Here is a 24,439-nt window from a genome sequence, read left to right as displayed (position 1 = left end):
TTTGACATGACCCTTTTCGCTGCCACCCTAGTGTATATATCAGAGAGGAAGTTTTTTTCGTAACATATATGAAATAACCCAAGGAGTCAATAATTTGAATCGTAATGATTTGGGATCGCAGGCGGTTATTTAAAATTTCCCTCCTATTTTTCAGTAATGGACCCGGATTAATTTATCAATCTACTAACTGTCGTGTCCCTGTTATTTGCAGGCGACTTCATGGCTCTAATGACCCGATTCGTGCCGTATGCCACCGCTTCAATGAATTCTACTAACTTTTCGACTCCAATATGCCGATCAACGCATTTCGTCAGCGAATTTTAGATGTTACCGAATAACTGTACTTGTAATTTAATTTTAATATTCATTAAGACTAATCATTGTCAGATGAATGTTGAGTGTTAAATACATCAATAAAATAAATAAATAAAAACTGGTTGCGGGGTTAAGGACATGAGTCGGTACACGTTCCTATCCAGCCACCCCTTTGGCATCACGCCATGTTTCAAGGGCTAACATTTCAACATATGTAAAAACGAGATAGCATATCACCGCTTCTTTCCATACATCTTCATCTTACTGCTGACAGCGGGCACAAATTAATTTGAGCCCAGGACATGAGTTCATTGACATTCACTGTTACTCGGTATAGGGATGCCGAAGGCTCGTATCCAGCTTTTTACGCGCCATAATGGCGGACGCTATAATGCAAAGTTCGTAATAAATTACCCACCCTTTTGACAACTCTGCTTACGTCAGTTTGAAGTCTTCGTATATTTTATCAAGAGAAAAATATATCTGGCAACATTTGTGTTGCCAATTTTTCAGAAATCGCAAATCTGACCTAAGCAGAGAGGTTCGCATATTACGAACACGCATTATAGCGACCGTCATTAGGGTGCGTAAAAAGCTGGATACCACGATGTAGGGCTGGCACCTGCTTCGAGCTCCCTTAGGAGCCATCCACATACCACGTGGACAGATTTTTACTGATTTTGAAACACCTCCTCCCCCCTCCCCCTCTATGGACAACTGCCCATATATATTCTAAAAACTTTGTATGGATCGTGGATATTACACAGACCCCCCCCCCCCTTCAAGGCTGTCAACGTGGAATGTGGATGGCCCCTAAGTAAAGTCGTGTGACAACGGCTTGAAACAGCGTGGCGGCAAACGGATGCAGGGGTCTCCGTCCCGTAAAACCTGGCAGGCCTTTCAGTACGTTCCACGTTCATTGCATGGTGGGAATCAGGCAGGAGAAGGGTCAGATGGCAGGAATTACCCCTAGGACCAGATTCCTGTTCCTGACTTATACCGGGGACGACATAGTTTTTTTTTCTCCTGTAGAAGACTGAACCATTGCGATCATTTTTGATCTATTGTGGTAGATGACATAGTTACTCATAAGGCGCTATGAGTGACCCACCCTTGTCATGACCGCACTGCTTTAATATTGGCCTCCATAAGGTCACATAGGCGACTACTTCACTATGGACAAGGATAGCAACTGGGAAGGGGACCCACTTACATAAAAAAAATGAATATTAGAACAGAAGAAAAATAATTGACGGTAGAGGCTGATGGGCTGTGAAGTGGCCAGAGCCCGAAAAATGCGAAAGTCTCTTGAAAACCCGGAATGGCGACGGTTAGAAAAAAACGCGTGTATGCTGAAGTAGTAATTAGGTTTTATTAACTATCTGCGAATGAGATCAGGAAGTCTAAAGTGGCACAACTATAGATGGGCAGAAACGGTGTTATCGTTCTATCAACCGTGGATAAAATAGATTAGCTGCATGGGTAAACTGCACGAATGGGGGTCATCCAGAGATGTTGCGCGAACAGGCTGCTTAATCCATTCGTCAGAGGCGGCATCCGCGGTCTTCGCCGAGACCATCAGCCACAAACAAAGAGCGTATCTTTGGTGCTTTACTGGTAGTAACAGTATCAGCCAGATGAATGTGAGTATGGTAGCTCTGCCTGTCTAATTTGAGAAGATACTCAAGTTCACGGACGAACGTAGCAACATATCGAAATACTTAATACAAAGTGATCTGTTGCTACGTATCTGCTTCAACAATGCACGAAAGCTTTTCGCTGAAACCTACGTGAAGCTACGGGTAACGGTCCATGGACTACCGTAGTAAACACTAAGCGACAAAATCGGGATAAGCATGAAAAACGCTCCAGCAAGCCGCGTGAAGGTAAGGCGAACAGTAAGGGCGACGCAGCCATTCTCAAGATTGATGGATCTAAATACGCTGAAGTCTCGAAGGCCATTGTAGTGATAGAGAGAATAATAATAAAAATGTAGTGGATTCGATCAAGTTGTGAATTAGCAACATTACCTTGACAAACAAATGTAACCTGTAAAGGTTTCCGACCCTTTCTCAGCCGCCCAAATAGCGCGGTAGCGGAAGTGAAATTTCCACAGCCTACACTGCGTGCGAATGCATATCAATAGAGGTGCGTAAGGTACAGAGAACTCATTCTTTCGGATGTGTTGGAGACGACAAGTACAAGGAGTAGACTACCAACAAGGAGCGGACTACCAGAAAGGGGGCGTTCACCTAGGAGGACTCTCTAGTTACCACATCAGCGAAACCATCCGCCTCCGAAAGGGTCCAGCAGGGACCCAGGTAGCCAAGGTAAAGCTCTCACTAGTGGAGGGAAACTAAGCCTTGAAGATGGTATTCTATTGTAGTTGCTATGCTTCTCCGTGTTCGTCTATTTAAAGGTTCACCCAGATGGTCGATCAAGTGTCAAGCGAATTGAGCGAATTGACGAGGGGCCGGATGTTGTTGAAAGCTTTGGAAAAGCTCAACTTGGATCTGGCAAACATCGGCGATAAGTGCACCTACAGCAGAAACGGTAGGGAGTCGATTATTGATGTGATGTTCTGCAGCACGGGACTGATCACGAACTGGAGGGTAGACAACGGTCACACTAACAGCAACCACAAGTCGGTGCACTATAACAAGATCACAACACGAAGCGGCTATCAACAGGTAGAGCCAATACTTCAACCATCCGCGGCTGGAACATATCGCACTTTAAAGGTGGTGAAGCTTGCGAGAAGAACATAAAGGTGGGGAGTCCCACCCGAGTGCTGAGCAACTAAGGAGGGGTCGGCACCGGCCTAACAGTCACCAACGATGTTGGCGCGGATCATTGAGGGAGGGACTATTTCCACGCCACGATCCAAGCCCCTGGCCTCCGGTTGTCGAACAATAACAAACTATGAGTGACGGCAGCCGTGCAGAGGTTGAGGAGGTGGCAAGGGTTACAAATGAGGAACTCTTTAACATCGCAAACTCTTCGAAGATAAGCAAGGCGCCGGGACTAGACGCAATCCTGAACCTGGTCATTCAAAGGGCGATAAAGGTAGCACCCGGGTCGTTCAGGGCGGTCAGTTGGAACTTTTGCGCTTCGGAGTCTTAGCGTGCCGATGTTGCTGTAATAGATCCTGGAAAACTACTTCCAGAATCGGATACTCGTTTACAACACAGACGAGGGTCAGAAATGCGTCCCAGTTACCGCAGGAGTACAGTAAGGTTCAATCCTGGGCCCGGTGCTGTGGAATGTGATGTATGGCGCTGTGTTGAAACTAAAGCTGTACTTTCAATAAAAATCGTAGAAGACTGGATGCGCTCTATGAAATTGGACCTAGCACACTACAAGACGGAGGTCAAAATTAGTACCGGTAGATGCATTACAGACTCAAAGCGGTCTTTGAAAGTCTTAGGTGTGATGGTCGACAACAAGCTCATCTTAGGGAGCCACGTTTATTACGCCTGCAAGGGGGCTTCAGCGACCATCCCGGCATTATCACGTATGATGACTAATAGCTTAGCGTTACTACATCCATACTCAAGTATAGAGCATCTGCTTGGTATCAGGTATACCTGGTATAGAGGTAAACTGGAAAGCGCCTATAGGCTCATGTGCCTGTTGGATTGGTCCAACTCTACCAGGGTAGGGTTCTAAAATTTTGAAGAACTTCGAAGTTCTGGCTACGCCCATGGCTGCACGCGCTGCTTGAAGTGTGGATGCCGGACGGCAACCCTGTGAAATCGCTTCTCTTCAGCAAATCTGTCGGCACCAGAAACAGAGGAACGCAACATGCACGAAGGCTTGGCCAGCTCGAAAGAGATTTTTGGGCAATAAGACACCTGGGAAACTGGCAAAACATAGCCTACAACCGCGCAACATGGTGACAACTTCTTGACACAGAACGGGCCGCCACGGCTCTCGCTTGAGTCCTTCTTAATCTACGTCCTCTTTTTATATATAAACCAGATTATCCAGGGAAAACGTAAACAAGTGTTTACCGAAATTTTGTTTTAAAAAAGTTAAAATAAAACTGCGCAGGTTACAAAATCATCCGAAACCGTCAAAATTTCTGCTGCTAATAACTGTGATCGCGCGGGCCTCAAGCAGTAGCAGTTTAACGCACATCGCTTCGAAGCAAATGATACAAACCGTCCATTACCGGTGAACCTACACACGGTTTAAACCTGGTAGTTAAAAATCAGCCTCGTCTTTTGGTTAAAGTAAAATCTATCTTAAACAGCATAATGATCGGTACTGCGGAGGGTATGATGTAAAGACCAGAAATGCTGCATGAAGTAGAAAAAAAAAACAAGTAACAATTGACGGATGCAGTTTCAAACTGCTCACAACTTAGCCGCACTATCAATTCCCACTTTCGCCGTCGAAGCCTACTGTGCCTAGATCTTTGGTGGCACCCACAGCTCTTGAAGTCAAGACCTGCTGTTCACGTTGATGAAATAGAGAAAAAAAAACCATACCAACTCTCGCGGTAGTCTGTGCCAGCGCACGGCACTCTATGATTAGCGATCCAATCAAACGGCAATTCAAACAATCATAAAATGTAATAAAACATCGCAGCAGGTTGTTGAACCTGTGGCGGTGGCGGCGCCTCGTAGAGGCTACTTATCGATCGATTGATCGGAACCGATTGGATCATCAGCGTTTTCAATGTAGTGGGCATTGTCGGGGGATGATCTTCAGCAGCAACTCTCTGCCAAGAGAAAGAAAATAGAAATGCTAGATATTTACAGAAAAAAAAACGGATTATCCTGATGGCTGTGCTTGCATGGAATGTGCCAAAATGAAATTATTACGCTTTCGCAAATTTTATCGGAAGAAAAAGTAGGCCTAGTAGGCGGCTCAACAACAGTTGAAAAATTAAATGATGTCTGGGTTATTCAGTAACCTCCAATCCAGTAAAGATGGGAACCTGCTGCTGTTGTTTCGATGACCAGCGGAAAGCGGCACGAATTAGGTTGTTGAAATAATAGCCCAAAATCGCTTAGCCGACAATTTCTCCTGGCTGATTTTTTCCCATTGTTAATGCAAATCTTAAAAATTTAAGTGGAAATAAGAGTACGGAGTAACGTTTTTTCTTCTCCTAGCTCGTGATAAAGAAGGCTTCTTTCGCTGCGCTTGCCACGAAGTAGGCCAAGCGGTTGGCAAACTAAGAGAACGATCCTCGGGTGCGGTGAATCTAGTTTGCCTTGCACTTGGATTGTTGCAACCGGAAATCGTTGGGGGGTGGAAATTAAATCAATCGTTCCACTCGCTTGGTAGAGCGTTCCGTGAATGGATAGTAACCTGGTGACGGGTCATTAGCCCTATTATGGTAGAACGGTTTTCTTGTGGCGGCGGATGGAATTGAACTGATATTTAAATACAGCTAAACGCTACACAACACGATGCTAAAGCAAACGGATGCGCGGATGATGATGATAATGACGAGAACTTTCCCACCCGACGATTATCACCGTTTCAATCTGTTCACACCCAAGCAGACTCTCGAGATGTGCGGAGAGAAAAAGATTAAAATTGTTGCATTTTCCCTTGCGCGGTACGATCGTCTCCACGATATGTAGGTACTCTTGGAAGCACACGGCGCGCGGCACAGAATGATTGCATCGAACCAGAAACCAGGAACCAGTTACCATCAAAGCAGGCTATAAACCGGTTACTCACACCACTGGCTGCGTACTGCGCGTAACGAAGATATCATCACCTGGTACAGCATGCCATGGGCTGCTTTGATTACACGGTTGCTTAGGCGACGCCCGATGCACGGCTGCTCTATTCTAAATTGTCGTTGATGCATTCATCTCACGATTCTCGCGTGTTTAACGTGTGCCATCGTGTGTGTATTGTATGTATGCTTTGTGTATTCATAGCCGTGCGCAGGATTTTTCAATCAGGGCGAAGGTTGTTGGTTTTGGAGCTCTAACAAATGTCCGTTATAGTTTTGCTCTTCCTACTCAGCTTCGGCGCTGGCGAGTTTTGCTCTGCAATGAAATTTCTCACACGAACATTAATAACCCACACAAATCAGGTGCTTTTCAAATCGTTTTGCTTTACTTTCTGTTCAGGTTTCAAGTTTCTCATACGCTTTTTTAACACTCCGTTCGCAATTCTAAGCAACTTTAGATTCTCATTGTTGTTACCATGATGAATTTTAAAACTTTCTTCAAGCATGTTTTATTCCGGTGCTCTGATTTTCTTTTCTTTTAAAAAGGTTCCCCGTAGTTTATTACCATCGCAGTTTTTTATTTAAGATTTATATCGGTTAATGCTCTGATTATTAGTTTCGATTCTATTTTTACAATGGCTCAATTTTTTTTTGTCAATTTTGTAGTCAACAATAGAGAATGATTACGCCCCTCCCCCCTGTGCACGATTGTGTACGTATGTGATCGTGATCAAGTTGAAAGAGGCGACATGGGAACGAAAAGAAAGCACGGTAAGCGCTCCCCACTCGAGTGTGAGTGATTCTTCTGGAAAAAAGACCTCGATGCGCGATGACAGAAGAAACCCGATCCGGGGATCTTGTTGATTGTCACAACGCGTTGCAGAGAGAGAGCGTGCAGGGTGGCTACTTGCAGAGAAATTGAGCAACTTTGTGGCACCTGTATTCACCTAGCAGGGTGTAGCAGGGCTCGGTCTGAATATGCACATTCCAGGCATTCCTCAGCCTTAAAGCTGTTCCGGCCGGGAACTGGGAGAAAAGATTTTTAATAACATTACCAACAGCAGAAGCACAGCAACGGTGGAGGAAGCAGAAAATAACAGCAAGTGGCTTAGTGCTGCTGCGCAGCTTAAGAGGAAATTATGTGTGAGTATGCACATCGAGCGGAGTTTGTTTCTTGATCTTTTCCGCTGGCCGGGGAGTTTTTTCCCGTCAGTCTGAAAGCGATATTCGAAGCGAGCGGACGCAATTCCGGCTTTCTGAATTTGTACACAAACAACGAAAAAAGTAAAAGAATATAAAGTCACGTTATATGCGTGTCCAGAAGATAACCGCGGAGAGATTCTATTCTAGTGTAAAACAATTCTACTATCAATTACAACAACAATCAATTAGAGGAGAATTTGTTGTTTTATTCTTCTATCGGATTAATCCCCGATAGCCGTTATTAACAACCGAAGAACGGGAAGAACAAACGGAGTTAGATAGTGATTTAACAGTATTCAACGCGAAAACTCGCGCCCTGTTATTAGTTGGGTGAGGAGTCATTTCTTCCGTTCCTTCTGTTTCCCCACTAGAAGCAAGTGTTCCGTAATTGAAAAATCGATTTACGGTTAAAAAGTGAAAATTACATTCTTTCGATCGGAGAAAAAACAGCAATTTTCGCTGAAAGCTAAAGGCAAAAATTTTGCTAATGTTAAACCGTCCCTAGTATAGTAGGCCGGTTGTTATCCAAATCCAGGAAAACTTCCCACTGGCAACGGTTGCCATTTGAGCTCTCGTTGAGGTGGAAGATAAGTCAGTGCACGAGCAGATTCCAGGCGCACAAAACCGGGCGCAAACAGACAACCCCAGTCGAGTCGAAGCACAGGCGAACGTCAGCAAGTTGGCTTACTTGTTGGCTATAGTGGACTACGAAGAGTTGCGGCGGCGCATTCCGAGGCGCACACGACGAGAGGCCAAGTGGAGGCAAAACTAACGGTAAGAATTGAACTAGAATCAAGCGGGGGGCGCGCATACATTCAAATCAACCTGATTCCGGGTCTTCGGCATCGGCGCGTGAGGGAATGTGTGAAAGTTTGGCTCCTGGTGTGGAGCTGGAGAGTGAAGATTTATCGGCCGGCACGGTCTGGACGGGTGCTAATTGTTGCGTCGTTTTGGGGTGATGTGATAATTTTTCTGCTGCTTGTGTAGCCGAAAATGGGCCAGAGAACAAACAGTAACTTGCCCGTTCTAGCGGGGTTTAAAAAAAAAAACAACAAGAAGGAAAAACAAACAAACGTGGCCTACTGTTTTAAAGAAGTTTTGGCAGCACCAACCATTGAGGGGGTGGGAAAGTAAAGACAAAGGCTTGCTTGGTTTTACGACAATTAACTTTTACTGGTGGTTAAGCATAGATAAAGTCTATTTGCTTTTGGTAGTGTCTTTTTCCATTTCTTCATTTGATACGAGTTCAACAAATTGTGATTATCGGTCAAAACCGGTGGGTTTTAAAGTCTGACGTGGAAAATTAAGTATTGTGACCAACAGTGACTAGTAAAATTTGTTTGATTAATTCGTCAATGATAAAACTAAAAATTAAAAAAAAAATGTTGACAAAATTAAAAATGCTTGAAAGTAGATTGGAGTGAAAATTATAGCGAGAAAATGAATGGCAAAAACAGCTAAAGCACCAATTTAAAACGTTTGTCATAGTTTTTATATAGAACAGAAGATAAACAACTAAAAGTCATACATTTAAGATAAAAAAAAACATTTTGTAATGGAAAAGTCCGTATGTTGCAGAAAATTTGAATTAATCATAAATTTTAAAAGATAATTTGACAATAAAATGCAAAAATTAAAAGTTTTTGAGGGTGATGAGAAGCTAAATTGCATCTTTTGCATGTATTATCTTCAAGAAATCTTCAAAACTAGGTGTTTCTTACGTAGGACTATGTTTTTGTTTTCTATCACGCTGAGGTAAAGTTCAGAGGTTGAATTTATTTTATACATATTATTTATTATATTTAGTGAACAAACTAAACAATCGTGATCGGAACAGTATCAAAATTTCAAAAAATGAACGAATTTATAGAAGAATTTCTACTCGCAAGAGGCGGTGAATGTTTACAATTAAAGAAGCACATAAGAATTCCTGACGATTAACTCGGCCGAGCAAATTTTAACCAAACAATGAGGGACAACGAAAAAAATAATAAACCTATTGTTGTTTCACAAAATTCACATTTTCCACTATAACTTTTTCCCATGATTTTACACATTTATCCTCCTATAAAACCTGAATTCGCTGATACTCTGGACGAAAATGACCTGGACTTTGGTATAGCTAACTTCTTTTCTCTCAATGCTCATGCTGCCCACTCTAAACAGTGATTCAGCTTGGCTAGTACTAATTTCCGTTCTTATAATCGTTTCTTGCCTTCGTAAAGACCCAAAAACAGGAAACTTTACCAATCTGCATATTCTTAAAAAAAGGAGGAGGTCAACACAAAATGCGAAAAATGCAAACAATTTGCTGCGCATTTTGCAAATACATTTAATTGGCTCATCACTTTAGACGCACAGATAAATGCTGCTATTGAAACACTCCGCGTGATGTCCTTCAGTAGAATATCCTCCACGTGACCGATCATCTCGTTGAAAAAGCTATAAAAAAACTGGAATATTCGTGTTCTACTGGACTTGACGGGATTCCCTTTTGCGTTCTCAAAAGATCCATGGCTCTACGACCTAAACTTACTTCAGCAGAAAGTATTTCCAACGATGCGGAAGACTGTGGAAGACACTGTTTACACAAACCTGAAAGCTGCTTTTGATCGAGTCGACCACGGAATACTACTGAGTAGAATCGAGAAACTTGCGATCTGGTGATCTCTTACTTTACTTTGTTGGCTAACGGACCGTTCACCGGTCTAGGGCCGAACGAATTAGAAATGTCCAGCTTCTTCTGTCTTGGGCAGCCGTTCTCCAGTCTCCTCGTACATCAACATTTCGTGCATCTTCTTGCACCGCGAACATCCACACAGGGTCGACGGCCTTTGACTGGTTCTCTACTGAAAATAGTTTTGGCGGCTATCCGCTCCGAGCACTCGTCGATCAGCTTTCTTCAGCGTCCATTCTTCATGTCCGTAAAGGGCCACCGGGAGTATCAGCGTCCTATACAGCGCTAGTTTTGTAGCTGGTTACGTAGTCCGTAGAAGGCCCTGTTTGCAGCTGTAACTCGTCGTTTCACTTCACGACTCATATCGTTGTCACATGTCACAAGCGTACCAAGGTAAACGAATTCATCAACCACTTCAAATCGTTCCCCATCTATTTCCACTTCAGCCTCAATACCACGGAAACTCCCACGCTCCCTACGAACGCGACTGCTGTCTCGCCAGCAATCCGCACGCATGATTTCGATCTCTCCAGCGTCATACGAATCAGCCTAACTAGTTTTGCAGGAGACTGTGTTTCAGCATTACCTGCCACAACTCGTTTCTTTTCACTGAATCGTATGCCGCCTTAAAATCAATAAACGGATGGGGGGTCTGCAGGCTATACTCCCGGAACTTATCGAGGATCTGTCGTAGGGTGAAAATTTGATCCGTCGTGGAATGCCCCTGTCAAAAACCAGCCTGGTATTCGCCAACAAAGGATTCCGTTAACGGTCTCAATCTGAAGAACAGGATACGGGAGAGCACTTTATATGCGGAGTTGAGCAACCTTATCCCTCGATAGTTGCAACAATCCAATCGATGACCCTTCTTATAGATAGGGCATATGAGGCCTTCCAACTAATCGTTCGGCATTTGTTCATCCGCCCAGATCCTTAGTATTATCTGGTGGATCGCATAGTACAGCCATTCGCTTCTCGCTTTTAGAAGTTCGGTCGGGATACCGTCCTTCCCAGCGGCCTTGCCGTTTTCAGCTCACAAATCGCCTTTTTGACCTCCTCCTCTGTTGGTGGCTCCACAGCTAGTTCGTCACTCATGATCGTCATCCTGTTCCTGCTCTACTTTCCCGGCTCCTCACCGTTCAATAGCGCCTGAAAATGCTCCTTCCACCTGGCTTATCGGTTTATCAGTAAGCAGGTTGCCGTCCTTGTCATTATACATGACCGGCACAGGGAAATACCTGCTTCTGACTCTGTTGACGTCGTCTAACATAGCTGTCCTCTGCGCTGGTGAGCCCCTGCTACTCGTACTCGGCTTCTTCCGACGGTGGACTCTATTTTCGCCAACTCTTACCTCCCTGTATCTCTGTCTGCTCTGACGCGTAACCGCAGTGAGCATGCGGCTCCTGGCACGGCTCTTCTCATCTGTCGCTCTCGCGAACTGACCACTCTACGCTCAATGTATTCATTTATTTATTATTGTCCACATCATCTGATAGTTGTCTTAATGAATCGATAGTAAAAGAGCTGAGCCTAATAATTGACTTGTTCTTGTTGAAAACTTGTTCAACACTTGTGAAAACTTGAATCATGTACGCTGCAGCCTCGAAGTTACCATAATTCGTGCGGTGGAATATAATTTGTAGCATCGAAGACGATCTCAGCATGCACGAAAATTGATCATGGATAACAGTTTCGGAGAATCTATTTTACCAGCTTAAATTTTTGGAACGAATAATGCCTGTTGTATCTTGCGAGGCGGCGATCAAGCGTATCCAGTCCAAGCAAATGACAGCGATCCGGATAAAGAGGCAAGTTAGCTGGATCACACCAAGGTAAATCCCTCAAGACCAAACGGACAAATCTTCTCTGCACATGCACAATCTCAAATTCCACGACAGTTGATGCGGAGTCTAAACTACGCTTGCATTTTCCAATATGGGACAAACCAAAGAGCAATTTTAAGCAATGGGGGTCCTTGAAATCGCGTTCAATTTTTGCGATAAAGCCGAGTTGTCTAGTGGCTTTAGAAATAATCGCTGTACGGTGCCTTTCAAAGGTCAGTCTTTAGTCCAGGTCAATGACGTACGCAAAGTTATTGGTAATTGGACCCGGTGAAATGTAGTCAAGTCACATTTTGCTGTGTTAAGTGTCAAGGAATTTAGTTTACACCACGTCATTAAGCAGACGATTTCGTAATCTGTCCAAAGTAGCCCCCAGCAGGAAAAAACAAAAAATTTTGTAATAGCTATATGAAAACCTTTTTTTTATTTCTCACCGAATCCAAATTTATGACTGTTGCATAGGTACATACCCGCGTTAAATATAAGTAAAATTCATTGAGTTTCGTTTACTATAATAACAATTACATAATTTTGAAAATCTTGGAAAAAGTTTTAAAAGAGACCCTGCACGATGGTACCTCTTTTTCGTCCAAAAGAGAATAAAATAGTTCCACAAAACCTTGTTATGTCAGTTTTTACACGAATGTTCGTTTTTATTTGAACAAAAAAAAAACCCTAAAATCATTAACAGAAAAATTGTATCCAAATTGGCAGCGACTAGTGAGGTGTTTATTTATGCGATTTATTTAGACGTTTTTCGCGGGTTAAACAGCACAGGCTAATTCAAATGACCGATGTACAAGGCTATCGACCAATCACCGCGCTTTAACAGATTCTGGGCCATATTCCGGATAACTGGCTGAAGGTGAAGGTAGTGTTTATCCCCGAAGTTGGAAGAAAGGATAAAATCCTATTTAAGACTATCGGCCCCATAAGTCTGACTTCATCACTTCTCAAGTTGATGGTGAAAATAATGGATAAATATATCCGTGATGAGTTTCTTAAAGACTCCCCGCTGCATAGGAACCAACATGCCTATCAAAGCGGCAAGTCAACAGAAACTGCTCTTCACAGCTTAGTGACGTTGATTGAAAAGTCCCTGAGTTATCAGGGGATGGCGCTATGTGCCTTTCTTGATATTAAAGAGGCCTTCGATAACACGTCCTTTGCATCAATTGATACGGCTCTCTCCAATAAGGGAATCGACCACACTTCAAGGAGCTGGATACACGCAATGCTCTCTAGCAGAGTGATCACAGCAACCTTGGGAGATTCGTCTGTAACAATGTCAGTGATCAAGGTATGCCTGCAAGGAGGAGTTCTCTCGCCCTTGTTATGGTCACTAGTTGTCAATAAGCTTTCACAGCTTGGATACGAGGTCATTGGATACGCTTTACGATCGTCACGCAACTCTGTTGAGCCGAATGCAAGCGGCTGTGGATGCCACCACGTTATGGTGTCTACAGGAGGGTCAAAACATAAACTCCTCAAAAACAGTCCTAATTCCAAGGAAGATCTCCATCACTCCTCCAACACTGAATGGAGTTAGACTGGGCTTCAGCAACGAAGTCAAATACCTCGGAATTATTCTGGATAATAAACTGAACTGGTCTGCACAACTGGATCATGCCGCTAAGAAAGCGATCTCGGCGATCTGGGCCAGACTTGGCACTCTGGTCTTACAAGACCATTGCTCGACCAAGAATCACCTATGCTGCCCTTGTGTGGTGGCCTGAGGTGAACGAAGTGATTGTTCAAGCGAAACTCAAAAAAGTTCAAAGACTTGCATGTCTTTCGGTTACCAGCGCTATGCGAACAACTTCAACTGCAGCCATGGAAGCAATGCTCTGCCTACTGCCTCTACATCTTCATGTGAAAAAGGAAGCAGAGTTTGGCGCTCTAAGGTTGCAAAGGAGGAAAACTTTACTCAAAAGGGGCCAAATCGCTATTAACTACTATTAACTACAGACGTTGGCATCGTTAATTTTTATACGGATGGCGGATCCGGTATATGCGGACCCGGTGTGAAGGGAACATTTTTCCTGGGCAAATGGCCCACCGTTTTTCAAGCAGAGGTATATGCCATGTATATCTGCGCAAAAATATGTCTGAAACGCAACTACAGACATGCGAAAATCGGTATATTCTCGGACAGTCAAGCAGCACTACTAGCACTTAAGTCCGTCAAATGCGCTTCCAAACTTGTTTGGGAATGCATTGCAACTCTACGGAAACTCTCCCGGCAGAACTCAGTTTTTCTGTTTTGGGTGCCCGGACATTGCGGAGTCGAGGGTAATGAACAAGCTGACTACCTAGCAAGACAGGGATCAGCTCAGCGGTTCATTGGCCCCGAGCCGTTTCTGGGTACGTCCAATTCCGACACCTGCCGATTCTGCAAATCTGAACCAGAGAGTTCAGAGCATTTGCTTTGCTCTTGCAGAGCTCTTGCTTCTTCTAGTTATAACTTCTTAGGAAACTACTTTTTAACTCCATACCAACTAAGGAGCTCTTATCCCAAGCAGATCATTAGTTTCATCAACTATGTTGTACCTAATTGGGGTACAGGGTTACAACAGAACAGTTCTACTCCATCAACGAGTACGAGCGATCAGTGCGTCTTGAACTGTCCGACGTTTTTTCGGTTGCTTGTGGACTGGTCTTTGACTGCCTATAGCTTCAAAGTTTGTGTTTTGTCAGTGTGTCTTTTGAAGACTACCTGAAAGTTATTTCCCATCAGTCTTTCTCAAGACTACCTACTTTTAAATTTAACATTTGTTTTAACTTTTTTCGTATCACCTGAAATGGCTGGACGGAAAAAGAAACCTCGCATCGCTGCGGGGAGGAAAAGAGAGGCAAGAAGCTGGTGAAATGGAAGGTACCAATAATGAAACTATACAAAATATAAAATCTTTAAAAAAGGAGAAAGTTCCACCTATTGTGGTAACTATTTCTTCTGAATTTAATATATTCAAAAAGAAACTTTCAACGTTTGTTTCTGACGTTAAAGTTACCTATCAAATTGGCCGTAGAGGTGAATGCCGCTTTTTAGCCGACTCAGTAAAGGGTCGTGATCGTCTTGTTCAGTATTAAACTGACAAGATGTACAAATTTTTTACATATGACACCAAGAACGCCAAGCCGTTCAAGGTTGTCTTGAAAGGTCTCACCAACGATCAAACCGTTGATGAGATCAAACTTACTTTAACAGAATTACTTGGCATAGCCCCTACCCAAGTAATTCTAATGAAACAAAAATCACGAGGCGAAAACAGTCAGAGAACTGGAATTTCCCTTGTTAATTATTTAATTCATTTTAACCGCAATGAGGTTAACAACTTAAAATTTTTTGAAAAAGCACATGCTTTGTATAATGTGTGTGTAAAGTGGGAAACTTATAGGAAGTATGGCGGAGGTGAAAAGCATATCACCCAATGCCGTACTTGCCAACGTTATGGCCATGGTTCCAAATTCTGTAACATGGACCAAAAATGTCTTAATTGTGGAGACTCTTCTCACAAAAAGGACACATGTCCTGTGAAAGAGAGTAAAAATTTTCGCTGTGCGAATTGTAACGGCAACCATATGTCAAATTTTTATCAATGCCCAGTCCGTTTAGCAATTGTTAAGGCAAGGCAAGGTAAACAAAATTCAATTTCTCAATTAAAACCAACTTCAAAACAAAATTCTCCAAGCGTACCAGTGACGCATAGTTTACCTACTCCTTTGCATACCCGTTTAACTTATGCACAGGTTACAGGTAGTTCGAACATTCTACCGCCTAGTGTTGGTAGTTCGAAAATGACCGCTAATATGGGTAAGCAAAACACGCTAGAAAATAATTGTACACCTATTACTCCAGTTAATATTGCTACCGAAAATATTTTTTCTAATGTCAACTGCCTGGGGCCTATTACGGCAGGTAAACTTTCTTTTTTGCAACAGGCAATGTTCGATCTTATGAACGCCATGTTGCAGGCAAAATCAATGTTTGAAGCCATTCAAATAGGCACAAATTTTACTATTAAAATTGTTTCTAATTTAAAATTTAGCAATGATTTTAAATAAAACAATTAAAATATTAAATTGGAATGCTCGCTCATTGGAGGCCAATGAGAATGAGCTTTTTAATTTTTTAACAGTAAATAATGTGCATATTGCAATTATTACTGAAACATTTTTGAAACCTAACATAAAATTAAAATATGATCCCAATTACGTGGTTCATAGATATGATAGGATTCAGGGTTACGGCGGTGGAGTTGCAATTGTTATTCATCGCCGAATCAAACATCGTGCTCTTCCCCATCTAGAGACGAAAGATATTGAAACTTTGGGAATTGAAGTTCAAACTGAACTTGGGATTTTATTTATTGCCGCAGCATATTTACCATTTCAATGCACACGCGAGCACAAAAATTATTTTAAAGGTGATTTACAAAAACTCACCAGAAATCGTTCGAAATTTTTCATAATCGGCGATTTTAACGCTAAACATCGTTCATGGAATAATTCTCAAAGTAATTCCAATGGCAAAATTTTATTCAATGATTGTTCTTCAGGATACTATTCTATTTTGTCTCCGAATAGTCCTACATGCTTTTCTTCTGTAAGAAACCCTTCAACAATTGATTTGGTGCTAACAGATCAAAGTCATGTATGTAGTGATTTGATCACACATGCTGACTTTGATTCTGACCATCTTCCAATAACTTTTTCTTTATCACATGAATCAGTTTTAAACCCTATGAGCTCTGTTTTTAATTATAACAAGGCTAATTGGGAAAGATACAAAACTCATATTGAGAGAAATTTCAATAATGAGCTTGATTTGCAAAACGAAGTGAATATTGATTCCGCTTTGGAAGCATTAAAATGTGCAATTGTTGATGCCAGGAATTATTCTGTTCCGAAGGCTCAAATGAAATTTGATTCATCAATAATTGACGAAAATCTTCAACTTCTAATTCGTTTGAAAAATGTCCGCAGACGTCAATATCAACGTTCTCGTGACCCTGTTTTTAAAACTATTTATAAAGATTTACAGAAAGAGATTAAACATAGATTTACTCTTCTGAGAAATCAAAATTTTGAGTCTAAAGTTTAAAAATTGAAACCATATTCAAAACCATTTTGGAAGCTGTCGAAGATTCTTAAGAAACCTTCAAAGCCTATTCCAGTTTTAAAAGATGGTGAACGTTTTCTTGTATCCAATGAACAAAAGGCTCAAAGACTTGCTCAGCAGTTTGAGAGTGTTCATAACTCAAATTTGAATTTTGTGAGTCCAATTGAAAATGAAGTCACTCGTCAATTTGATCTAATTTCTTCCCAGAATTTTTTACCTGCAGAAATAATTGAAACTAATTTGAATGAGATTAAATCAATTATTAAAAATTTCAAAAATATGAAAGCACCTGGTGACGATGGAATCTTTAATATACTAATCAAACATCTCCCTGAGAGCACAATGGAATTTTTAGTGAAAATTTTCAATTGCTTCAAAATTGCATATTTTCCCAAATTATGGAAAAATGCAAAAATTACTCCCATTTTAAAACCGGATAAGAACCCAGCTGAAGTTTCAAGTTATCGACCAATCAGTTTGCTTTCTTCAATAAGTAAACTGTTTGAGAGAATTATTCTTAACAGAATGATGTCACACATCAACGAAAATTCAATTTTTGCAAATGAACAGTTTGGATTTCGCCATGGGCATTCCATAACTCATTAATTGCTCAGAGTTACTAATATGATACGAGCTAACAAATCTGAAGGTTATTCCACTGGAGCTGCTCTTTTAGACATAGAAAAAGCATTCGACAGTGTTTGGCATAAAGGTTTGATTGCGAAATTGCAAACTTTTAATTTTCCAATTTTCCTAATCAAAATTTTAAAAAATTATCTTACTGATCGAACTCTGCAGGTTCAAAATCTGATAGATTTCCTGTCAGAGCAGGTGTACCTCAAGGTTCAGTCTTGGGTCCAGTCCTGTACAACATATTCACTTCAGATCTTCCTGATTTGCCTCCAGGATGCACAAAGTCATTGTTCTGCGATGACACATGCATTTCCGTAAAAGGAAAAAGCCTTCGTGTCATATGCATTCGATTGCAGAAAAGTTTAGATATTTTTTCTTCCTACTTGCAAAAGTGGAAAATCTCTCCCAATGCTTCTAAAACTCAAATGATAATTTTTCCTCATAAGCCTAGGGCTTCTTTCCTCAAGCCAAACAATAATCACGTTGTCAAGATGAATGGGGTTATTTTAAGTTGGTCCGACAAGGTTAAGTACTTGGGACTAATTTATGATAAAAAACTTATTTTCAAAGAGCACACTGAGAGTATACAAGCCAAGTGCATCAAATATACGAGATGTTTATATCCTCTCATTAACAGGAATTCTAAACTTTGTTTAAAGAACAAACTTTTGATTTACAAACAAATTTTTAGACCGGCAATGCTTTATGCTGTACCGATCTGGTCAAGTTGCTGTTCAACAAGGAAGAAAACGCTCCAAAGGATTCAGAATAAAATTCTGAAAATGATTTTGAAGCGTCCTCCTTGGTTTGGTACACTCGAATTACATAGACTTACTGGTGTTGAACCATTAGAAGCTATGTCAAATAAAATTATTAACAATTTTCGACAAAAATCGTTGCAATCCTCAATTGCTACGATAAGCTCTCTTTATAGCCAATAAGTTAGCAATTAAGTTAGTTGTAAGTTTACTTCCCCTTTTCTGACAAGTAGGTTTAAATCCCTACGAATGATAAGTCCTAATTGCGAAAGCAAACAAATCCTAACAATTAAAATTACAAATTTCTAACAGTGTTGAGAAGTCACCATTTGTGATTGGACACACATACTCATTATTTACTAATATTTATCATAAATACTTAAGCTACTAACAAATCCCCCCTTAAAAAAAAAAAAAAAAGAGTACGAGCGATCCGTAACCCGTGCACAGCAATCGGGGCCAGCCACAAAAGACAATCAGTAAGACTGTCGCAGTGGCATTTCAGTACCCAGTGCCCTTCAGGCATACCGGATAAAAAAAAAACACAAATTTTCAGACAATCGCAGTTCTATCCAATAGAATTTACATTATTTACTATTTATACTATAATTTTTTGGGAATGCAATTTGATCGACGACTGAATTGAAACTTGCACTTTTAGAATTTTAATTTTAATTTCCATGTTGACTCTGGAATAATGCCACTAAACTTTCGGCGGGATATTCAGAGGTGACTTTGGGACTCATAATATGCTCAGTTATAGGCAACCCACTGCACAAAACTTTCATCAACTTAATCAACAATCATACCCAGTACAGTACATCCAGAATTACAAACAAGTGCTGTCTAGAATGCTTCGATAAATATGTAATTATATTGCAGAAGCTCATTATTCGTAATTGGATGGAATCCCCACCATGAAGTGAACTTTGGCACAGTTTGATAGCTATATAACTCATTCCAGAGAGTTAAGTTATTCAATGGACAAGATTTATTCCTTACTTTGGAACTATACACCGAGAATGCGATGCTTGCTGTAATATTTAACACAAAGGTTTGATTGCCAGCTTTTTGTTGATGCAAATTCTTCACCAAAAATGTTCAAACAAATTGTAATGTCTCATAAATAAAAAAAGATAGACACTTGGTGTCAAAGATCGAACTGTAGAGCGGTTTTAAAGGTTTAATTTGAACTATAAAAATAATACATAAACTTATGCTCAGTTTTTTTACGATATCACGAACAGAATGCAAATTATTGGTTTAAAAGAGGAGCATTGCTGCATTATTACAGTCCTCTGCTCCCTTTCTGCGACGGGTTTTCTGTCAATTCTCTAGAGAATAAGTTTCTCCTATTTCTTCGCGATTTCTAACAGCGCAGACTATGAACACGTGATTTTCGTCAATTTGCGCTATCGTTTTCAGATCAGCAGTTGTGTAAAACTAATCTGCGTGTCGACATGCTTATCCGGGTCATGGTCCAATAACGTTTACTTATTTTGATATTTATCAACTGTGTTGCGAAAATAAGCATTTTGTGTACACACTGGAGAGGATTCAGAATTTTTAGCGAATTTTTCAGAACATGTGATCCCAGACACTTGATTTACTTTCCATTGGCCTTAATTTTAAACTCTGGGGAATTATACTTCTAGATATCTAGGTTAAAATGCTCGAAATCCTCCCTGCACGTTATAGTTGCGCAATGGCTCTAGTGATAGATTCAATGGAGGTAATTTATTCTCAACCTTTGCGCAGCATAAACCTCGTGTTTCATTCCTGAATTTCAACGCTAGTGTTATATTTTTCTTCGATATCAACACAGTAATTCCTTACTTTCTGTGCTACGTCTTTTTCTTAACGGATCAATATAATTTCGCACTGTAGCACAGAGTCACCGGAACGAACCAAGGAGTTCACTGGAACCGACTGAAACCAACACAAAGTTTGCTTAGAACTTCAACCACGCCGACAGCTACCAGCAGAAATTTACCGTAAAAACCTTCATGCTTAACGTATCGAAAACTCACTTCATTTCTACGTTTTTGTTTACCTTGGTAACCACCATGACAAAGACGCTACTTCAAATTGAATTCGTTGTCTACCGTTCGTATTTCATCATCAAAGTAATCTAATGGCGGATTCGGTTCAAAGTAAAAGCCCAATCGACGGCCAAGCGACTGTCCTCACCGCAATAGTTTATTCCAGTATTCTGCTCTCTTGTGAACACATTCTTCCCATTGACTCATATAGCTACCACAACTTCGGTTGAAAGCAAGTGTACTGCAAATAAAACCGAAATCCACACTTTCTCAACAAAAATCTGCACCTTACAGGCCGGGAATGGCACATATATTTTTTGTTTTACGATCCCAACTGAGTGGTCAATGGAACTGCAAGTAAGGTTACGCTTTTTGGACCAGGTTTCAAACTATACGGGTAAAAGTGGGTTAAGCACACGGTCTCGCGAGGAGGGAAACGATGGGCTTCCCCATTATATTCAAAGTGGTGGAGAGCGAAACTTCGTCACTTCATAGCTCATTTTTGTTTTTGAATGGCATACAGTCCTGGTTTGTAGAAGGTAGACCAGTTTTGGCCCACGGTTTTTGGTTTTTGATTTCTTTATCTCCTCAAACACCTCGAACTGATAAAGAGGAGAAAGAAAAAAAACACACATTTCTGCAACTGTGCATGCGGACGGAAATGAAGATTTACCGAGAAGCCTCGGCTTAGCATTCACTTAAGTCAACTCGTGATGCGTGAAATAGTCCAATCATTGCGCATCTCTGTTTGTTGTGCCTCAGACGCACAAAACTTTGTGTTTTGGTCTTTTTACTATGTTCAGTGTTCGGTGTGACAAGGCTTTTTTACTTCTCCGTCATCGTTAGAGGAACCTAGCGGAACAGTTTTATCTCAGGGAATTTTCACCTAGCACTAATTATCCCAAGAGCAGTCATTGTTGCGAAGAACCAGAGAAAATGCGCTGACAATTGAACATGGAAGACACATTGTTGATGCGCCTTCAGCCCCAGGGGGGAAAGTTTTCTTCTGGGGCTGATCTAGTTTTGTTTTTCTGTGTCGCTTGCGAAGCGTTCAAGATTGGAAAAATTATTAAAAGGCATGACTCGTACACGAACAGGTAAACAAGGCATCACAGGCACTACATTAGAAACCAACAGAAGTTGTTTGTAACTGGAAGAGTTTTTTTTTCTTTTTTTTTGTAGCTTAAGTATTTATGATAAATATTAGTAAATAATGAGTATGTGTGTCCAATCACAAATGGTGACTTCTCAACACTGTTAGAAATTTGTAATTTTAATTGTTAGGATTTGTTTGTTTTCGCAATTAGGACTTATCATTCGTAGGGATTTAAACCTACTTGTCAGAAAAGGGGAAGTAAACTAACAACTAACTTAATTGCTAACTTATAAAGAGAGCTTATCGTAGCAATTGAGGATTGCAACGATTTTTGTCGAAAATTGTTAATAATTTTATTTGACATAGCTTCTAATGGTTCAACACCAGTAAGTCTATGTAATTCGAGTGTACCAAACCAAGGAGGACGCTTCAAAATCATTTTCAGAATTTTATTCTGAATCCTTTGGAGCATTTTCTTCCTTGTTGAACAGCAACTTGACCAGATCGGTACAGCATAAAGCATTGCCGGTCTAAAAATTTGTTTGTAAATCAAAAGTTTGTTCTTTAAACAAAGTTTAGAATTTCTGTTAATGAGAGGATATAAACATCTCGTATATTTGATGCACTTGGATGCATACAATACTCTCAATGTGCTCTTTGAAAATAAGTTTTTTATCATAAATTAGTCCCAAGTACTTAACCTTGTCAGACCAACGTAAAATAACCCCATTCATCTTGACAACGTGATTATTGTTTGGCTTGAGGAAAGAAGCCCTAGGCTTATGCGGAAAAATTATCATTTGAGTTTTAGAAGCATTGGGAGAGATTTTTCACTTTTGCAAGTAGGAAGAAAAAATATCTAAACTTTTCTGCAATCGACTGCATATGACACGAAGACTTTTTCCTTTTACGGAAATGCTTGTGTCATCGCAGAACAATGACTTTGTGCATCCTGGAGGCAAATCAGGAAGATCTGAAGTGAATATGTTGTACAGGACTGGACCCAAGACTGAACCTTGAGGTACACCTGCTCTGACAGGAAATCTATCAGATTTTGAATTCTGATAGACAACCTGCAGAGTTCGATCAGTAAGATAATTTTTTAAAATTTTGATTAGGAAAATTGGAAAATTAAAAGTTTGCAATTTCGCAATCAAACCTTTATGCCAAACACTGTCGAATGCTTTTTCTATGTCTAAAAGAGCAGCTCCAGTGGAATAACCTTCAGATTTGTTTGCTCGTATCATATTAGTAACTCTGAGCAATTGATGAGTTGTGGAATGCCCATGGCGAAATCCAAACTGTTCATTTGCAAAAATTGAATTTTCGTTGATGTGTGACATCATTCTGTTAAGAATAATTCTCTCAAACAGTTTACTTATTGAAGAAAGCAAACTGATTGGTCGATAACTTGAAACTTCAGCTGGGTTCTTATCCGGTTTTAAAATGGGAGTAATTTTTGCATTTTTCCATAATTTGAGAAAATATGTAATTTTGAAGCAGCAATTGAAAATTTTCACTAAAAATTCCATTGTGCTCTCAGGGAGATGTTTGATTAGTATATTAAAGATTCCATCGTCACCAGGTGCTTTCATATTTTTGAAATTTTTAATAATTGATTTAATCTCATTCAAGTTAGTTTCAATTATTTCTGCAGGTAAAAAATTCTGGGAAGAAATTAAATCAAATTGACGTGTGACTTCATTTTCAATTGGACTCACAAAATTCAAACTTGAGTTATGAACACTCTCAAACTGCTGAGCAAGTCTTTGAGCCTTTTATTCATTGGATACAAAAAAACGTTCACCATCTTTTAAAACTGGAATAGGCTTTGAAGGTTTCTTAAGAATCTTCGACAGCTTCCAAAAAGGTTTTGAATATGGTTTCAGTTTTTCAACTTTAGTCTCAAAACTTTGATTTCTTAGGAGAGTAAATCTATATTTAATCTCTTTCTGTAAATCTTTATAAATAGTTTTAAAAACAGGCTCACGAGAACGTTGATATTGACGTCTGCGGACATTTTTCAAACGAATTAGAAGTTGAAGATTTTCGTGAGATTATTGGTGAATCAAATTTCATTTGAGCCTTTGGAACAGAATAATTCCTGGCATCAACAATTGCACATTTCAATGCTTCCAAAGCGGAATCAATATTCACTTCGTTTTGCAAATCAAGCTCATTATTGAAATTTCTCTCAATATGAGTTTTGTATCTTTCCCAATTAGCCTTGTTATAATTAAAAACAGAGCTCATAGGGTTTAAAACTGATTCATGTGATAAAGAAAAAGTTATTGGTAGATGGTCAGAATCAAAGTCAGCATGTGTGATCAAATCACTACATACATGACTTTGATCTGTAAGCACCAAATCAATTGTTGAAGGGTTTCTTACAGAAGAAAAGCATGTAGGACTATTCGGAGATAAAATAGAATAGTATCCTGAAGAACAATCATTGAATAAAATTTTGCCATTGGAATTACTTTGAGAATTATTCCATGAACGATGTTTAGCGTTAAAATCGCCGATTATGAAAAATTTCGAACGATCTCTGGTGGGTATTTGTAAATCACCTTTAAAATAATTTTTGAGCTCGCGTGTGCATTGAAATGGTAAATATGCTGCGGCAATAAATAAAATCCCAAGTTCAGTTTGAACTTCAATTCCCAAAGTTTCAATAACTTTCGTCTCAAGATGGGGAAGAGCACGATGTTTGATTCGGCGATGAATAACAATTGCAACTCCACCGCCGGAACCCTGAATCCTATCATATCTATGAACCACGTAATTGGGATCATATTTTAATTTTATGTTAGGTTTCAAAAATGTTTCAGTAATAATTGCAATATGCACATTGTTTACTGTTAAAAAATTAAAAAGCACATTCTCATTGGCCTTCAATGAGCGAGCATTCCAATTTAATATTTTAATTGTTTTATTTAAAATCATTGCTAAATTTTAAATTAGAAACAATTTTAATAGTAAAATTTATGCCTATTTGAATGGCTTCAAACATTGATTTTGCCTGCAACATGGCGTTCATAAGATCGAATATTG

General features: G+C 40.2%; 1 protein-coding gene across 1 annotated transcript in view; it reads left to right on the top strand.

The window, feature by feature from the left end:
* The first annotated feature begins 7,216 nt into the window (after positions 1–7,216).
* LOC129728603 (mucin-2-like) overlaps positions 7,217–24,439 on the top strand; it is a 71,807-nt gene continuing 54,584 nt past the window's right edge. Inside the window, exon 1 of the mRNA XM_055687051.1 lies at positions 7,217–7,990. The gene's annotated coding sequence lies outside the window, so the exon portion shown is untranslated. The remainder of the gene's footprint in view (positions 7,991–24,439) is intronic.

The sequence above is a fragment of the Wyeomyia smithii genome, chromosome 3 (assembly GCF_029784165.1).
Source record: "Wyeomyia smithii strain HCP4-BCI-WySm-NY-G18 chromosome 3, ASM2978416v1, whole genome shotgun sequence".
NCBI classification, from domain to species: Eukaryota; Metazoa; Arthropoda; class Insecta; order Diptera; family Culicidae; genus Wyeomyia; species Wyeomyia smithii.
The sequence above is the reverse complement of the archived record's forward strand: the minus strand, read 5'-3'. Positions and strand labels throughout refer to the sequence as shown.